General features: G+C 29.2%; 1 protein-coding gene across 5 annotated transcripts in view; it reads left to right on the forward strand.

Moving 5' to 3' along the window:
- Nucleotides 1-16,160, forward strand: part of dnc (phosphodiesterase dunce) — a 418,093-nt gene that overhangs the window by 77,381 nt on the left and 324,552 nt on the right. Inside the window, exon 2 of one of the 5 annotated variants that reach the window (XM_065510433.1) lies at nt 9,786-10,060. The exons of the other annotated variants lie outside the window; for them this stretch is intronic. The gene's annotated coding sequence lies outside the window, so the exon portion shown is untranslated. The remainder of the gene's footprint in view (nt 1-9,785; nt 10,061-16,160) is intronic. 5 annotated transcript variants of the gene reach the window in all.

Raw genomic sequence — 16,160 nt, forward strand, 5'->3', positions numbered from 1 at the left:
GTACCCAATTTCCCTGATTTTGGATGAATCATTCTGCTCGTAAACGTTTCTGCTTGAATAGCTCCCAATGATTTAGAAAGCTCTTGTCGAGTTTTATAAAAAATTATTATGGAGTAACGCCTCCAATTCTTGCTTTTCAATCTTTTTTGACTGACCTGGGTGATCTTTGTCATCCGTATCAAAATCACCACTTCTGAACCAAACAAACGCATGTTGAAACCGATGGAACACATTCACCATAAGATTTGGTGAGAAATATGACGCTACGTTGGTATAAAATTCGACATTTTCGAATGTTCAAAAATTAAGTGAGAAGAAATGAGAGATATGTACCCCTCATAATGACTTATAATTTATTAAAAACAAAATCTGCGTTCAAAAGATACGCCATCTATTGTCAATTCCGCATTTTTATGTCATACACCCAATATTTAGCGATCAACGAGTTCGGGTCAATAAGTCCGTGACCTTTGAAATGAAATACAGGATTTTGAATAAAAATCATTATACAGTCACCTTTTTGCTCTTTACACTCTGACTAACGTTTCTCCAGTTCATAAAAATAAGTATTTGTTTGTGAGATGATTTCATTGTTGGAGTCAAATCTCTTTCCGCCGAGCAATTTCTTCAGGTTTGGAAACAAGAAGTAGTCACTCGGGACTAAATCCGGAGAATAGGGCGGATGGAAGAGCAATTCGTAGCTAATTCATTGATGTTTGCCATGTGTGCATCTCGAACCTTCGAGAATGAATATTCCCGATTCGTTTTCGATAATCGTTCTTGAATGTTTGCGACAGTAACGCTCGCATAAAGTTCGATGGTGATAATTTTCAAATGTTCTGATCGGATGGATTTGAGCAAAATGTTTGTGTTGATGACAAATAAAAAGACAGGGAGCTTTGCATTATGGCAATATAATTTCCTCTCCTTTCCCCATTTGAATGATAAAAAGATTTTTTTAATATATATTTTAATAAGACCTAATTCTTATTAGCCCAATTAAAAAACCCTTGATATTTTGTTTTAACAAATATCTAAATAATCAAAATTAGGATTTCATCTATAAATTATTAATGAACAAATTCATTTTGCCACATGTCTTTCATTATATAAATTTTTTTTGAATTAACTTCCTCATGAGCTGCCAAGAAACCTTCAGAAGCTGTCACAATTTTTAAACATTCGACAAAATTTCTTAATTGAATTATGTCAAAATGTTTAAAATTTACTAGATAATTTGTTCAAATATATAAAATTATAATATTTTAAACAACATGCCTACAGGTTTTCAAACAATTGTTTAGTTTTAGTAAAAATTTCAAAAATGTAACAAACAAAGATACATATATTTTTTGAAAACAATTTAATTTGATCATATCATATCATAACAATCACTTTCTTGATGCCCTTTAGTGTCAGCTGTCAACATTAGGAAATAGTATAAGAAGTTTAGAAAAAAGTCTTTAATTTGATTTAGCATAAATAATGTTAGGTAAATGCATGATGTTTTCATGTTACATCAAAGACACTTTAAGGAAAGAATGCAGATGAAGGTTGTAGCGTTAATGTATTTGATACTGCTAAAGCTGTACTAAGTAGAGCAGTGGAAGGCATAAGAATTCGATCGTCTATTTACATATTTACACCACGAAAGTCAAGAAAAAACAAGTAAGAGAGCTATATTAGGCTGTGCTGAATCTTAAATACCCTTCACCAAAGTATACTTTACTTTTTTCCTAAAATAAATTGAGTAATGAGAAAAATTTTGCATGGTAAAAAAAATTTTTTTTGGTGAAAAAAAACTCGAGTTAAAAAATAATTTTTTCCAATTTTTTTCCATTGTAGGCCCAAAGTTCTATGGCGTTCTATACGCCATTGGAAAGGTCTTTGAAATATCTATCATTAGATATCAATATTGTCTATATTAATGATTTAGTAATATAGATATAGATAAAAACCCAAAAAAGGTAAAACAAATCGAGGTAGTCGTATTTTTTTGCTTATATCTCCGGTATTTGTGGAACGATTTTCTCGATTTTAAATAGGGATTGAACCGGGACTATAGCGAATATATTGATGTATCAGTCACTTATGTAAGTTATTTGAGGGCTTCGGAAATTTGATTTCAACATTCATACTGTTAAACAGACATGGCTATATGGACACCGCTATCTACAACGATCCAGAATATATATTCTTTATGACATACGGAATGACAAACCTATATATACCCTTGTCACTCATGGTGAATGCTATAAAAATAGGTTCGTGGGAAAAAAATCAACCTGAATCATCAGCACTCTTTAGTTGTCCCTTGTATTTTCTAATACACATTTGTTTAGAAATATAATTTACATATATATCATTTACCTTATTCTGCTCTCTGTTGTAAGAGCTCAACAAATTTTAATAACAAATTCTTTATAATGACGTATTTATTTACATTTTACAGAAATAAAATAAATAAATATCATTAAAAGTAAAAAAAACTGAAATAAATTTTTATGATAAAATGCGGAAGTTTGTTTGTTGGTTGGTTGGTGTTTTTGTTTAAACTCAAATATAGAATTTTATTAATTAACTGTTTTTTTTTTTGTGTATTTGTTATTTTATAATTTGGTTCATATATTATTTATTTATTTATTTTATTATTAATGATATAAATAGTTGTTGTCATTTTTGTATAGCGCATTTAAGCTTTTTTATTTAAAGGTGGGCGTTTTGTGAAACGGCGTCTTAAATGTAAACGTTTTTTTAGTCTTTAAATTTATTTTTATCTTTAGCGTTACTTTTTCTGTCGTTTTATTTTTTTTTTTTCAATTTTCTGTTGGTGTGTAGTCAACTTTATTTAATTAGCATCTTTTATTATTGGTTTTATTTGTTACTCAGTCTGTTAACTTAATTATTGTTGTCGTTTATTATTATGATTGTTATGATTTTGTTTATCATAATAGAAAATATCAACAAACAATTGCCGATATTAAATTTACAATAGAATTTACCTTAAATGGTGCATGAGTCATTAACTCGGTCATTTGTAAATATAAAATATGTAAATGTTTATAGATGTGTTAATAATATCTTAAGGTTTAATGGAAATGGAATTTCAAAAGAAAAATTATAGAGTCGCAATTTTAATTATGATCATTTTATAGAGATATAAATTCAGATGAGAAACAGAAAATTTGCAGATATTGTATATTAATTGCTAGGAAATTGTGTGCAAAAGATTCTTTCAAAACTTCTTTCATTGTTTGTTAATATTTTGAATATTGAAATAATTCAGTAGCTCGTGAATGATTTGAAATATCTTCATGAAATTTCACATAGTCGGAGTTGATGCACAAATTATACAGAGGTGTCTTGAGACAGAAGATAAAGGAATTTTAGATGTCTCTCTCTCTCTTTCTTTCTTTTTTGCTTTCTTTCAGAACTTTGTTATATTTTTAAAACTGAATGAATTAGTTATTATACAATTAATTATTTGTAAACATTTGAAGAGCTTAAATTCCAAAAAAAATTTGATACCGAGTGAGCCAGGTCCATCCAAAAAACGATTTTTTTTATTTATTTAGGGCAAAAATTCTCAATTCGTAACCCATTTTAGATAGCCTAATATGTTCTTAATTGTTTTATAAAGGGTTACGATAACCTCGATATTATAGCCAGAATACTAAAAAATCCCATTTTTGGGATATATCAAAATTTTTTTTTGGGAAATTCCTGATAACAAATTTAATTTTTTTTTCTTAGTTTTCCATTATCATTAACTGTAAAATTTCATTAAAAATTATTTATAAACAAACAAGTAAGAGTGCTATATTCGGCTGTGCCGAATCTTATATACCCTTCACCAAATTATACTTCAAAATTTTAAATATTTTTAGGTAAACAAAATTTAATTTTTTTTCCAGTTGTTTTTTTAATTTTTTGGAACAAATTTTTTTTCAATTGTTATTTTAATTTTTTTTTTAAATTTAAAATTTTTTTTTTTTTAAATTTAAAAATTTTTTTTTTGTTTTTTCAATTTTTTTTGTGAAAAAAAAAATTCGGGTTAAAATTTTTTTTTCCGATTTTGACCCATTGTAGGTCCAACTTACTATGGTCTTTATACGTCAGAAATAGGTCAAAAATCGAGGTTGTCTTGGTTTTTTCCTCATATCTCAGCCATTTGTGGACCGATTTTGCTGATTTTAAATAGCAAAATTCTGACAGAATTATTGAAGACTTGGATCCCGAAGATATCTAGGTTCTTCAGAAAATTGATTTCAACAGACAGACGGACATGGCTTAATCGACTCCGCTATCTATAAGGATCCAGAATATATATACTTTATAGGGTCGGAAATGAAAAATGTAGAAATTACAAACGGAATTACAAACTTATATATACCTTTCTCACGAAGGTGAAGGGTATAAAAATTTAATTTCAATTTTAAAAATTTGAATCTTTGCAAAAACTCAATAAAAAGCATTTTTTTTGTTATATTTTTCAAAAAAGTATTCCAAAAGTTATACATATGGGGCATTTCATGTCAAGTGAATCAACTTTTAAAATCCATGTCTTCCGATCGGTATGAAATTTGCACCAAGGTTTTGTTCTTAGCAAAATGTGTCCAAATAGTTTAGATAGCTCTTTCTACAATCTTTCGAAAAAAAATATTTACTAAAGTTATCATTGCAGTTTTTATAATATTGTTTTCAATAGCGTTTACATTTTGTTTCTAAAACAAAACATATGTAGAATTATAATTTGATTGACACCAAATTCTGCTGTCACATTGAACACGACTCTTTCTTTGCATATTTAATTAAAATATTTCAATAATGTTAAATCTTTTTTTAATAGCTTTAAATAATGTATAATATCTAACGGTAGATGCATTTTAAATAAAATATTTTGTATATAAAACCTATTAAAATAATTCATCTAAATAATTTATTTTTATTCTATAAGTTTGGGTATTAGTTTAATTGCTAAAAACCAAGGTTTTCATTTAAATTTGTCAAACAAATTTTACATAAAAGATGCTTAAATAAATTGTTCAAAAATACTTATATTCGAAACTCACAAAAAACACAATTGTTGCCAGCAACAACAACAGCACAAACAAATTATAAAAATACAATTATGTTTTTTTTTACAATAAAATGACAGAAACAAAAGAAACTAAAATCCCCTAAACGAAAACAATTTAAGAAATTTTATATTTTATTATGAAAACAACTTTTTTAATATTGTAGTTTATTTGGTAGTAAGGAAGGACACAAGTTTGGTTTGCAAGAAAAAATCCGTTGGTTGTCAGGTAGTACTAAAAATCTAATCTATTTTTTTAAACAGATAAACCCAGAGTTTTTGGCGTGAATCGAACCCGCAACCCTCAGATTGATAGTCCAGCACACTATGGAGGCACTTTTACATTTGCCTGTCACAACTTTGCAGCACTATTGACAAAGTGTTGTTCTTGTCCTGCTGACATATGAAGGAATGTATTAGAAATTCAAGGGATAACATTTGTTTTAAGGATACAGTTATCAAATTCAATACGAACCTGAAATTTCTAGCTGTATTTAAAAAAATATACTTTCAATTCTATGATATTGAAAGAATTGTGAGTCTTAGGTTAAAACCTTTTTAAAAAAATTAAAGCTATGTGTTTTTTATACAAATTTCTTTCACTCACTTGTCTTTTGGCAGATATATGACAATGTTGTAGAAGTGTTTTAAAAACATTTCTTTATTTTAATGACATGTAAGATTCGTTACCACCTTAATTAAATTGTTGTCTTCATTTAGTTCCATTTTTTTTCGTTTTTCATTCAAAAATCATGAACAAAATACAATTGAAATCATAGCAAACGACTAAAGTTAAAATAAATAATAAAATTATCACAAACACACAAAATATATCAAAAAGACAACAAAACAAAAACCATTTTTGGCACATTTTCTTCTACAATTTTCATCATAAAACGTAAAAAATACACAGAAAAAGATAAATAAAAATTTCTCAAAATTTATTATTGTTTAGAATATTTTAGCAACAAAAGCCTAATGAACATGTTAGTGAACCAAAATACAAGTATTATAGCATTAATTTATGTTTTTTTCTTGGTTTATTTTTTCAAACACACAACAAGTAGATACAAATGGTCTTGAAATAGAAAATTCCCCAAAAGCCATAAGATGTCAATCAAAGAGAAAAAGAAGAACAATTTTTTTTAGTCATAAAATATCAAATAAATTTTGTAGATTAACAAGTAAATGGAAGAAATGAAAAGACATATTTATTGGTTTTAAACTTTATATTCAGAGAAATCAAAAACGGTTTAGTAGAACATCAAGAATATTGTAATATCTTACTAAAATTATAAAAAATTAGATACTGTGGTAGTTTCTGAACAATAAAAATAAATTTATCCAGTCCCCTGACTATAAAAATAACAATTCAATAATGAATTTTAAGCAAATTCGCTAAAAAATCACAAGGTCGCAAAGGCTGGTTCTGTGATCAGTTACAGTATATCCTATCCTCTTATCCTATCTCTCTTCTAGGTTAGCTTTAGGACATTTAGGTCAATTGCTTAACACGTGTTAAATCGTTCAATTTTATATACATTTTTTTACCCTCTCAAAAATCAACGACATGTTGAAGTGATAGGTCTCGTTTACACAGTTCTATGTAACTTCCCCTCCCTAGGGCAGATACGTTATTAGTAAAATTGTTTCAACATTTTGCTTTGCTTGTTATTTCTTATTAAATACATGTGCTGCTATATTAATTCTGTTGATGACTGAGCTGAGACAAATTACAAATTAATTGGAGCTATTAAAATCATTAACTTGTTAAACCTTTGCGTTTAATATAGTATTTTGTTGTCTAATTAATGTACAGAGCATTTATAATTTAGTAAATGCAAGCAATTTAATAATACATCACTCACTTAAGTAAATAATGAAAAGGTTTCAATAATTTTTAAATTTTATAAAACAAATCTGTCCAAGCTTAAGTTATGACAGCAGTTTTGAATTGCATTCATATTTGAATGCCAAAAAACTTCTGAAAAAGGGGATTTAAATAAGCTGCTGCCTTGAAATGTTACAAAAAGCTTTAGTTTTTAATTTAGAAACAGTATCAAAATAAATACTAGTTTTAGTAGTTTTTAGTAGACCGAAAGATATCATTTTAGTTAGTGTTCCTTTTTGGTATAGATAGAAATAATAAGCGTCAACAAAAATTGTGTTCAGTCTTTTGAAAACGATTGAGCACATAGAGCAAAAAATACAGCTGTACATGTTTACTGTAACGATTTGAAAATTTTTACAAGATTTACAAGATATGGTAAAAATACTAATCACATGATTGTAGCAATCATATATATGATTGCAGTAAATAAGCATATGTTTGTTTTGTGTCAACCATTTTATGATATCACAATCGAAGAACATATTGTTACGTTTTTACCTTTTAAAAAATGTGGTTTATTTCCTTTAAATAATTGGATACTTTTGATTACAAATTAAAGCAGCTTAGTAGTTTAAAATTGCAACAACTCTTTATTTATTTAAATTTACAGAACAACAGTTTAATTAATTCACTATAATTCACACACACACTTAAATTACACTTTATAATGTACAAGAATGCAGAGGATGTTAACTCTAACAGCACCTATGATAAACTGACTTATCGACTGCAACATCCGCCACTATTTATACGCAGCGCCATCTTCCTTCCAGTAGCTTCATGAACGATCGTAATGGACAACCAAGAATGTTCAAATTCTATAGATTTTAGCATCATCAATGTTAACAGCTTGAATATTTAGTGTTGGCATATTTACAAGCTATGTTAATAACTGCGTGCTATCAACATTGTTTGTAAGTAGCAGCTTCTATTGATGGACATGTTTACAAACATAATGAATATTGCAAGCAGTCGTTACAGACCGTTAAATTCAAATTGATTACAATCATAATATGATTGCGACAATCATGTGAATCTTAACTTTACCATATTATGTTTACCACAATCATTTAAAATATGTTTAGTCTATGATTGCATGTATTCGTACAATTTTGCAACAGATTTATAGTTCGAACCATTTTTGCTTGGTAGAGATGTTGAGCTTTACGTTTGCTCTTAACCTGCCGCGTTTAGCGCTTACACCTACATTACTCTCTTATTTGTTAGCAAATCATGCACCAACCTGCTTCTAAGTCAATGGTTGTCACAACATTATAACATGTTAAGCACTTTATTTCTCTGCTGTTATTGTGATTTGATGATATTTATGAACTTCGTTGATATTGGTATTGTTTATTGGTCATGGTCGCCCCCTGGAGGCTATGAATACAGACCATTGTTCTCAAATACATCATGTCTTCTGCTAGGGAGATGTTGAGCTTTACGTTTGTTGTCTAGCTTCTACGTAACTTACATGAGACCTAAGTTTTACCCACTTGGAAGCACTAAAAGCACTTACTGCTTCCATGAAGTACATGAAATAAATCCTTGTTTTCTTAGAAAATTTGTGGCTGGCTAAAAGTTTTTTTGTTCTACAATGTTATTATCTTAAAGTTTGTAACTTCATTATACTAAATTTAGGTGGTAAAATCTTCCACCAATTTACTTATGTTGTGTACTAGAGTAGGTAATTTCCTTTAGTTGTGAGTTTTCTAATTAAGTCTTTATTATTAAGATTCAACAAATATATTGCTTTTGCCTACAATTTTTAGACAGCTGGCCAATATTGTAAAAATGCTAATTCATCATAATAGTTTAGATGTTATAAACATAACTACACAAATTTCCTAACAATTTTACTGCTGAGTTTACTCAAAGAAATATGTATATATATGTATGTGACCAATAACAGCAACATTGTGAACATGAATTTATTTTATAGTAAAGAAAATCCCTTTAAATAAAAATTCTTAAGGCTTTTTTATTATATTTTATTTATTTACTTAAGTCATGATATTTACAATGCTGCAGTCAGTAGTGGCTATGTTTTATATTCATTTCCGACTTCACAAACGACCCTGTTATGTCTTCCCTTTCCCCAGCAGATCCTTTTCCGCTTAAGCTAGCATTACTTAAACAAACACATTTACTCGTTCACTTTCTCGCTCTCACTCTCTCCTTCTGTTTATTTTCATTTTTTTTTGAATTGGCTGGGTTTCCCATTTAACGGTTTATTCTTATTTAAGTTTATGTTTGTAGTTGTTTGTTGTTGTTTTTTTTACTTTTATTCATATTTTTTGTTTAATCACTCATCATAATTTATTTATTAACCGAAAAAAACACACAAACGAAGCAACTACAACAATAAACACAGAAGTACCAAAATAAAAAACGAACAACAACAATAACAACATCATAAAGAATCAGTGAAGTGTGTAAAATAATGAAGGAAAAAAATGTTACAAACAACAACAAAGATGTATTACAAAAATAACGGCAACGACAAATTGGAAAAAATTCAAATTAAACTGCTCAAGAGAGACAAAGAGAGCAAATAGGAAAATATGTAAATAATAAAATAAAAAAGGATGCTTTAAAGCGAATAATTTAAATGAAAATAAAATTAATATTAAAAAAAATTAATAAAATAACACAAAAGTATAACATTGCTCTTGGTTTTTTTGGGATTTATCCGGAAATATCCTGCCAACAAGAGAGTGAAAAAACATAATAACAAATTATAATTTGAAATGAAGTGTAAAGTAATGAAAATATAATAAATTTAAAATTAAAACGAAAATATATATTTTTAATTAGCAGGTGTAATTAAAATAAGCATGGAAATTTCAAATAAAAGCCCTAAAGACATATAAGGCTAAACAAAAGAATAAAAATATTTTAAAAAAAAACCTGTGAAGAAAAAAGATTTACAGAAAAAAGCCCTAAAATTTAAATTTAAAAAAAAAATATTGAAAAAAATCTTTACTTAAATTTTATACCTAACTGGGAAATTAATTAAATATCTTTAGTAAAAAATAATACAACTAAAAGCTTATAAATTTATTGTGAAAGTTCGTTCCTGCTTAAAAAAGGTGAGTTGCAATAAAATAAAACTTTTCTATTTATTTTTGAATTAATTAATAATTTGTCTTTTTTTCTGTTGTCGTCATTGTTATTGTTATAACAATAACAAGGGAAATAATAAATAGAACGAACTAAAGTAAATACTGTATTATATGCGTTGTAGGTTTTTGTCATGTTTTTACAATTTTATAATTAAACAATTCAAATTAAATAATTACTCACATGTGTTCTGATATTTGTATTAGATTAATTACATGCAATGCAACTTTAAAATGAACATTTATAATTTAGCATTTAATTGTGGGTTGAACAAAAGGGCATTTTAAGCCATAGAATTCTCAAGAAAAGTGCAGTTTTGCTTAAAATTTTTTAGAATTTACATATGGGCAATTCCACGAGAATGACAACCACGACTGAAAAAACCAAACCTTTGAAACTTTTTTTCACAGATGATTTGAATAGGAGAAAACAATAAAATTCATATACTCTTATTCTATAGACATACAAATGTCACGTACGATGACATGGAATTGCCCATATTTATAACCATTGTCAATAGTTCAAGCATTTGACCAAACAAGCCTTAACACTATTTTCAATAGTTATTTATTTGATTTAAAATGACTTTTAAAACAACAGATAAGAGAGTAGGAATATTTATATATTTAACCCAGATTTTCTAATTAAATATTATTATATTATACTGCTACTTCAACTCTATCTGTAAATTAAATGTCTTCTTATCAGTTTCTCTAATCATTTTACAAATAATTACTTACCAAATAATACATTTTCTAAGGACCATTAAATCTTCCTTGGTCTCTTTGTCCATTCATCCCTTTATCACTCTAATAATGTAGAAAAATCTTATGATTTTTTTTCAATACCAGTAATTTCAACCAGAGATAACTTACAATTGTAGTTAAAATGTAATCAATATTTGAGACCATTGAGAATATTATTTATTAGATCTTCTTTATAACATAAATCTTTCGTTTTTCTTTTCGGTTGTTGCACAAACAAATTTGGAAGCCAGAAAGTTGAAGCAGCAGACGTAGAAGATGCACAACAAGTTTATTAAGGCAGTGAGATACCATAAACTGTAGAAATGTTGTTTGGTTTTAGAATTCATAAACATTGGTTTCAGGATTTGTCAAACCAATGATAATCCCTTACAATGGCAACTTATGAAAAGCAAAATATTCATAGATTTACATTTATATACTTGTATGTGCACTGTGGCTCCAAATCGAAATCTAGGTGGACAAAATTATGAAAATCGATGTCTTCAGAATTTGGCAAAACTAAGTTTTTTCGGAAGCTGACAATCTGCTCTCCTCCAATACAAATGGGGTTTTCAATTGGACATTTCGTTTTCTCGACAAAAGCGCCAGAAGTTCAATCAATTTTGAATCATATTTTCGTTAATTTTTTTTTAATATTTTACTGCTTTACTAAATTAGATATAATCTTAATGTTTTACCATATAGAAATTCATACTTCAAAACATGGATAAACATTACTATAGGCTTTTATTAGGTGTATATCTTATATTTATGGGCCTCTCCATTTTCTCGTTATAGTCCTTTCAACTTGTGTCTCAAATATACTGATATTTTTTTTTTCTAAGAATGTTATATAGCTTGCCAAAAAAAAAAGACCGTCGAAGCCCGTCCAATAAATATATATACATCATTTAAAGAAACTTCTGGGGAATGTCCTTGTAAAAAAATTGTAGCCGCCGAAGTACTTTTTTTTTAATTTTTACGGAATGCAATTTTTAGAAATATTTCTTTATTTATTATTGATATTATTGTAACTTGAAATATACTAGTAAATACAGATCTTTTTAAAAATTTAGTTTCCGAAAGACATGAAAAAGTATTTTTTTTTAATTTTCTATTAATGTTTTTTATATGTATATCTAGACCCTACTGTAACTTGAAAAAAAGTCTATATTTATCTTTTAAACTTTTTTTTGGAATCGGAGATACCAATTCTATATAAATAGACCTCCAAATAATTTTGTCCACCTAGATTTTGATTTGGAACCACAGTGATGTGTGGAGAGGCATGTGTACTAATACATACTCATTCTTTATATGTACGTATATACCCTGCAGTTTTAAAGATGGGAAACTCAATTGTTACGGAAAGTATAATATGTGACAATTAACACAGGCAAGTATGTTTTGCCCGGATGTTTTTAATTATATATTTAGGATTATTTGAGATACAAAATTTCCCTCAACCCACAGGTAACTATAGTTGTATGAAAATGGGGAACACTAGGGCGACCAGGAGGATAACCGCATATGTGTGGTCGTCAAAGGGTTAAACAAAAAATTCAAAAAGTTAACAAAATACATTTTAGTGAGCCGCAACTTTTGGCAACCTTTTAATAATAAATATGTTTAACAAATAAAAGAAGGATTTCAAAGGCTTTTACACTTTTTTAAATTTAAAATTTTAAACAACAAAAACCATAAATTAAGTTTATCGTATAGTTATAAATTTGACCAAGTTTTTCGAATTTTGTTATTATTGTTTCTTTTTTTTATGAAATATTCCTCAAATATTCGTTGTTAATCAGTAATTGTTGGTATTGAAAACGGTCAAATTCGGTCCAACCAAAATAAAATTTAACAGAAAAAAATTGGACAATCCACAGCAAAATTAACTAGGTAGATTAAATTTTCCCCCAGTGATCTAGAAATTTTTTATATTGTATGACTTAAAAATTGGGATTTTTTAAAATTTTTAGTTTTTATTTTGAAACATTTGTACAATAGAAATTTATTCAAAGTATTGGCCATTGTTAGCTATGACCTTTTACCATCTCCCTGGCAATACTGCATTCTAAACCAAAAGAACTACTCATCTTTTGAGGCCAAGAACAAATCAAGCCAATTTCGGATACTCTGTTCTAAAGTATCCCAGAGCGTATCACAGAGAGAGCGTTTTGCATCTATCGAAACAAATAATAGTCGAACGGAGAAAAGTCTGGACTATAAAGTATAGCTACATGTGGCCAGGCGTTGTCACGATAGAATATTATCGCTTCAAACGGATCAGTTGCGTTCGGTACAGGTTCGTTTGATGGTCTTGCCAAATTTAATCAACACATAAAAGATAGGATCCATTTGCTCCCACTATTCGTCTGTTTGGCCGGGCTTCACATACGATATCTTATCTTAAAAAATTATTTGCTTTTATAGTGTTGAGTTTGACAACAATCAACATGTCGTTATGCCTCCAATTCTTGGTCTTCAAACTTTTTTGGCTTACCTGATCGATCTTTGTCATACGTGTCAAAATCACCACTTTGAATTTCACAAACCATCGCTCGCACGTTGAAAACGATGAAATTCGGTGTGCTTTAGCGGCACTTTTTTTCAAATTTAAGAAATAAAGCAAATCTTCCCGCATATGACGCTTTGTTGGCACAATATTCGACATTTTCGAAGCAAAAACTAATTTTGTTGTTTACACTACAATGATCAATAACTAAGTGAGATGAAATGACAGATGTGTACCCTTCATAATGACATATAACTTATTAAAAACAAAAACTGCGTTCAATCTAAATTAAAAATATTAAAAATGGACAAAATAGTTTCCAGAAAAAAAATATTTAGTACGAAATGTCTGTCCATCCGAAGTTTAAAAGGAGAGACCTGTAAAACATAAATTTGGCACAAATATTCTCTCTCTGTTGATCAGAAACGATAGGTATTGAAAAAGGGAAAAATTGGTCCAACAACAAATATAATGAAATCCAAACTATGTCCGTCTGTCTGTTAAAGACACGATAGAGCCTAGATGGAAGGATCCGGGATGAAATTTTCTGCTTCCAACATTTTTTCCGCTGACTCCTAAATCACATAGTCCCATTACAGATTTCAAAGGTGATTTTTTCAATTTTCTGTTTTGAACTGTTTTTAGCCCACTCTTAACGAATTGTACCAAAAGGACCAAATTCCTTTTTGAGATTTCGAAATATTTTTGTGATTTCTAAAAAGCCAAACTGTTAAGACTGCAGAAGATTTATCCGGAAAATACTAAGAATGACCTCGAATATTCTTTCCCTCTGCTTTCAAAAAATTTTTAATAAATGATAAATGTCCTTTTGAGTTTTTCAAAAGTGATTTTTCATTTCTAATGTGCCAATATTTTAAGATTTCTAAAGATACAGATTTCAAAAAATCTTGTTATTATATCCTAGTATTGCAATATCGGACTATATGTCACCAACTCTGGTGTTAAATAGGAAGTTTAGGGTCCTTATACCTGAAAGGGACGAGTGGTTAAATAAAACATGGTGGCAAAATAATGCCGATCAAGTATGTACTAATGGTTCCAAAGTACTAATGGTTCCAAACAGGCTAATGGTGACACTGGGGTATCTATGGACCCAATTTTCATATCCCAATGGTTACATTCCCATCAATATTTCAGGCAGAAATTTACGCCATCCTTATATGCTCCAACGAGTGCTTAAGAAGGAGACTAAGGAATAATAGAATATTTGTTATGGGCTGCTCTTAGAGCCTTATCATCTTGTGAAGTGAGGTCTGCTGGACATCCTTGAATGAACTCGGCGAACACAATGAACTTACATTGTGCTGGGTACCTGGCCATGAAGGTCACGCTGGCAATGGACGCGCTAATTGTCTCGCCAACAGGGGCGCTCGACGATCGTTTATAGGTCCTGAACGTTCTTTGGTATCCCACGTGCATACACTATGGTACGTATTCGCTCGGAATTTGATTACGTATTGAATCGGAATTTGATTACCGTTTTTGGGGTAATCTACCAGGACTAAGACAGTCCAAACGATTCATCACCCTATCCAGACGTAGATCCCAATCGTTGCTTTCGCTCGGATAATTACTGGATTATTTACCGGACACTTTGGTTTGAAGTATCACCAATTTATGTTAGGTAACGTTGAGAATGAACAGTGAAGGTTTTGTGGACTTCATGCCGAAACCTCTGAACATATTCTATGTGACTGCCCAATGCTGGAAATTTGCAGAACTAAATGGCTCGGAATGGCCTTAATGGCCCCTGGGGACGTAATTGATCTCTCACCAAATAGAATACTTGGCTTTAAACGTAGCCTAAATCTATTATGATGAAAAAATCTAAGGTTGCACAAAAGATCCTATGGGTCGCAGTGCGTAGATCCTTACTACTAATAATAACACATCAGTCTAAAAGCCAATGATTTTATGAACACATTGTATATCTGCGTTAAATTTCATTGAAATCGGAAATGACAAATCAGAAAATAGAAATTTTCTTTCCGTTTTTTGAGGATTCTTCCTACAAAATGCTAAATTATCATAATTTAGAAAAATAAAGAAAGAAAGTTTTTGCACCAATAGCAAAAATGTGTCACTTTTTGTGTTTATACCGAAAACTTTAAATATTTATCAAAATCTCTTAAATTATTGTTCAGAAATAATATGTAAGAATTTGCTAAATGAACAAAGTCGCCAAAAAAAATTACAAATGTTTCACCATACCTCCAGAATGGAAATGACAACCTGCTGATTTTCTCCGGCAAACTTTCACAAACATACACCTACCAAAATTATCTATTTACATTAGTATGTGAACATTTATTACTACCACTAACATACAAAGGATAACAACCTAATCATCTACAACAACAAAATATTATAGGAAGACATTTTCTGCTTAAAAGGGCATAAAATTACCTGCATAGTATTTGTACGGAAGGCGATTTACTGACAAACGCGTGTCTGTATTACTGTGTGCTGGAAACTATTGTTTTTAGTCCTGTTTTAATAACTCTCTACTTGAGTACTCATTAAAGGCAAGTGGTTGTGTGTGTGTGCATAGGTCTGTGGGTATATGAGTGTGTTGTAGGACTTTTCTGTTTTTTGTATGTATGATGACTATTTTATTATTAGTGAAACCCTACTGAGTGGAACAATATGAGTATCAAGTTTAACAGCATACTTTTGGTGTAAAGTGTGTCTGTGTTGGGTATACAGTGTCGGTTAAAAAATATTGGACTTGACTTGACTTTTAAAAATTTTATTATCAGAAAAATTATAAATGAGGAAAAAAAATTA

This window comes from Calliphora vicina, chromosome 4 (assembly GCF_958450345.1).
Source record: "Calliphora vicina chromosome 4, idCalVici1.1, whole genome shotgun sequence".
Classification (NCBI taxonomy): domain Eukaryota; kingdom Metazoa; phylum Arthropoda; class Insecta; order Diptera; family Calliphoridae; genus Calliphora; species Calliphora vicina.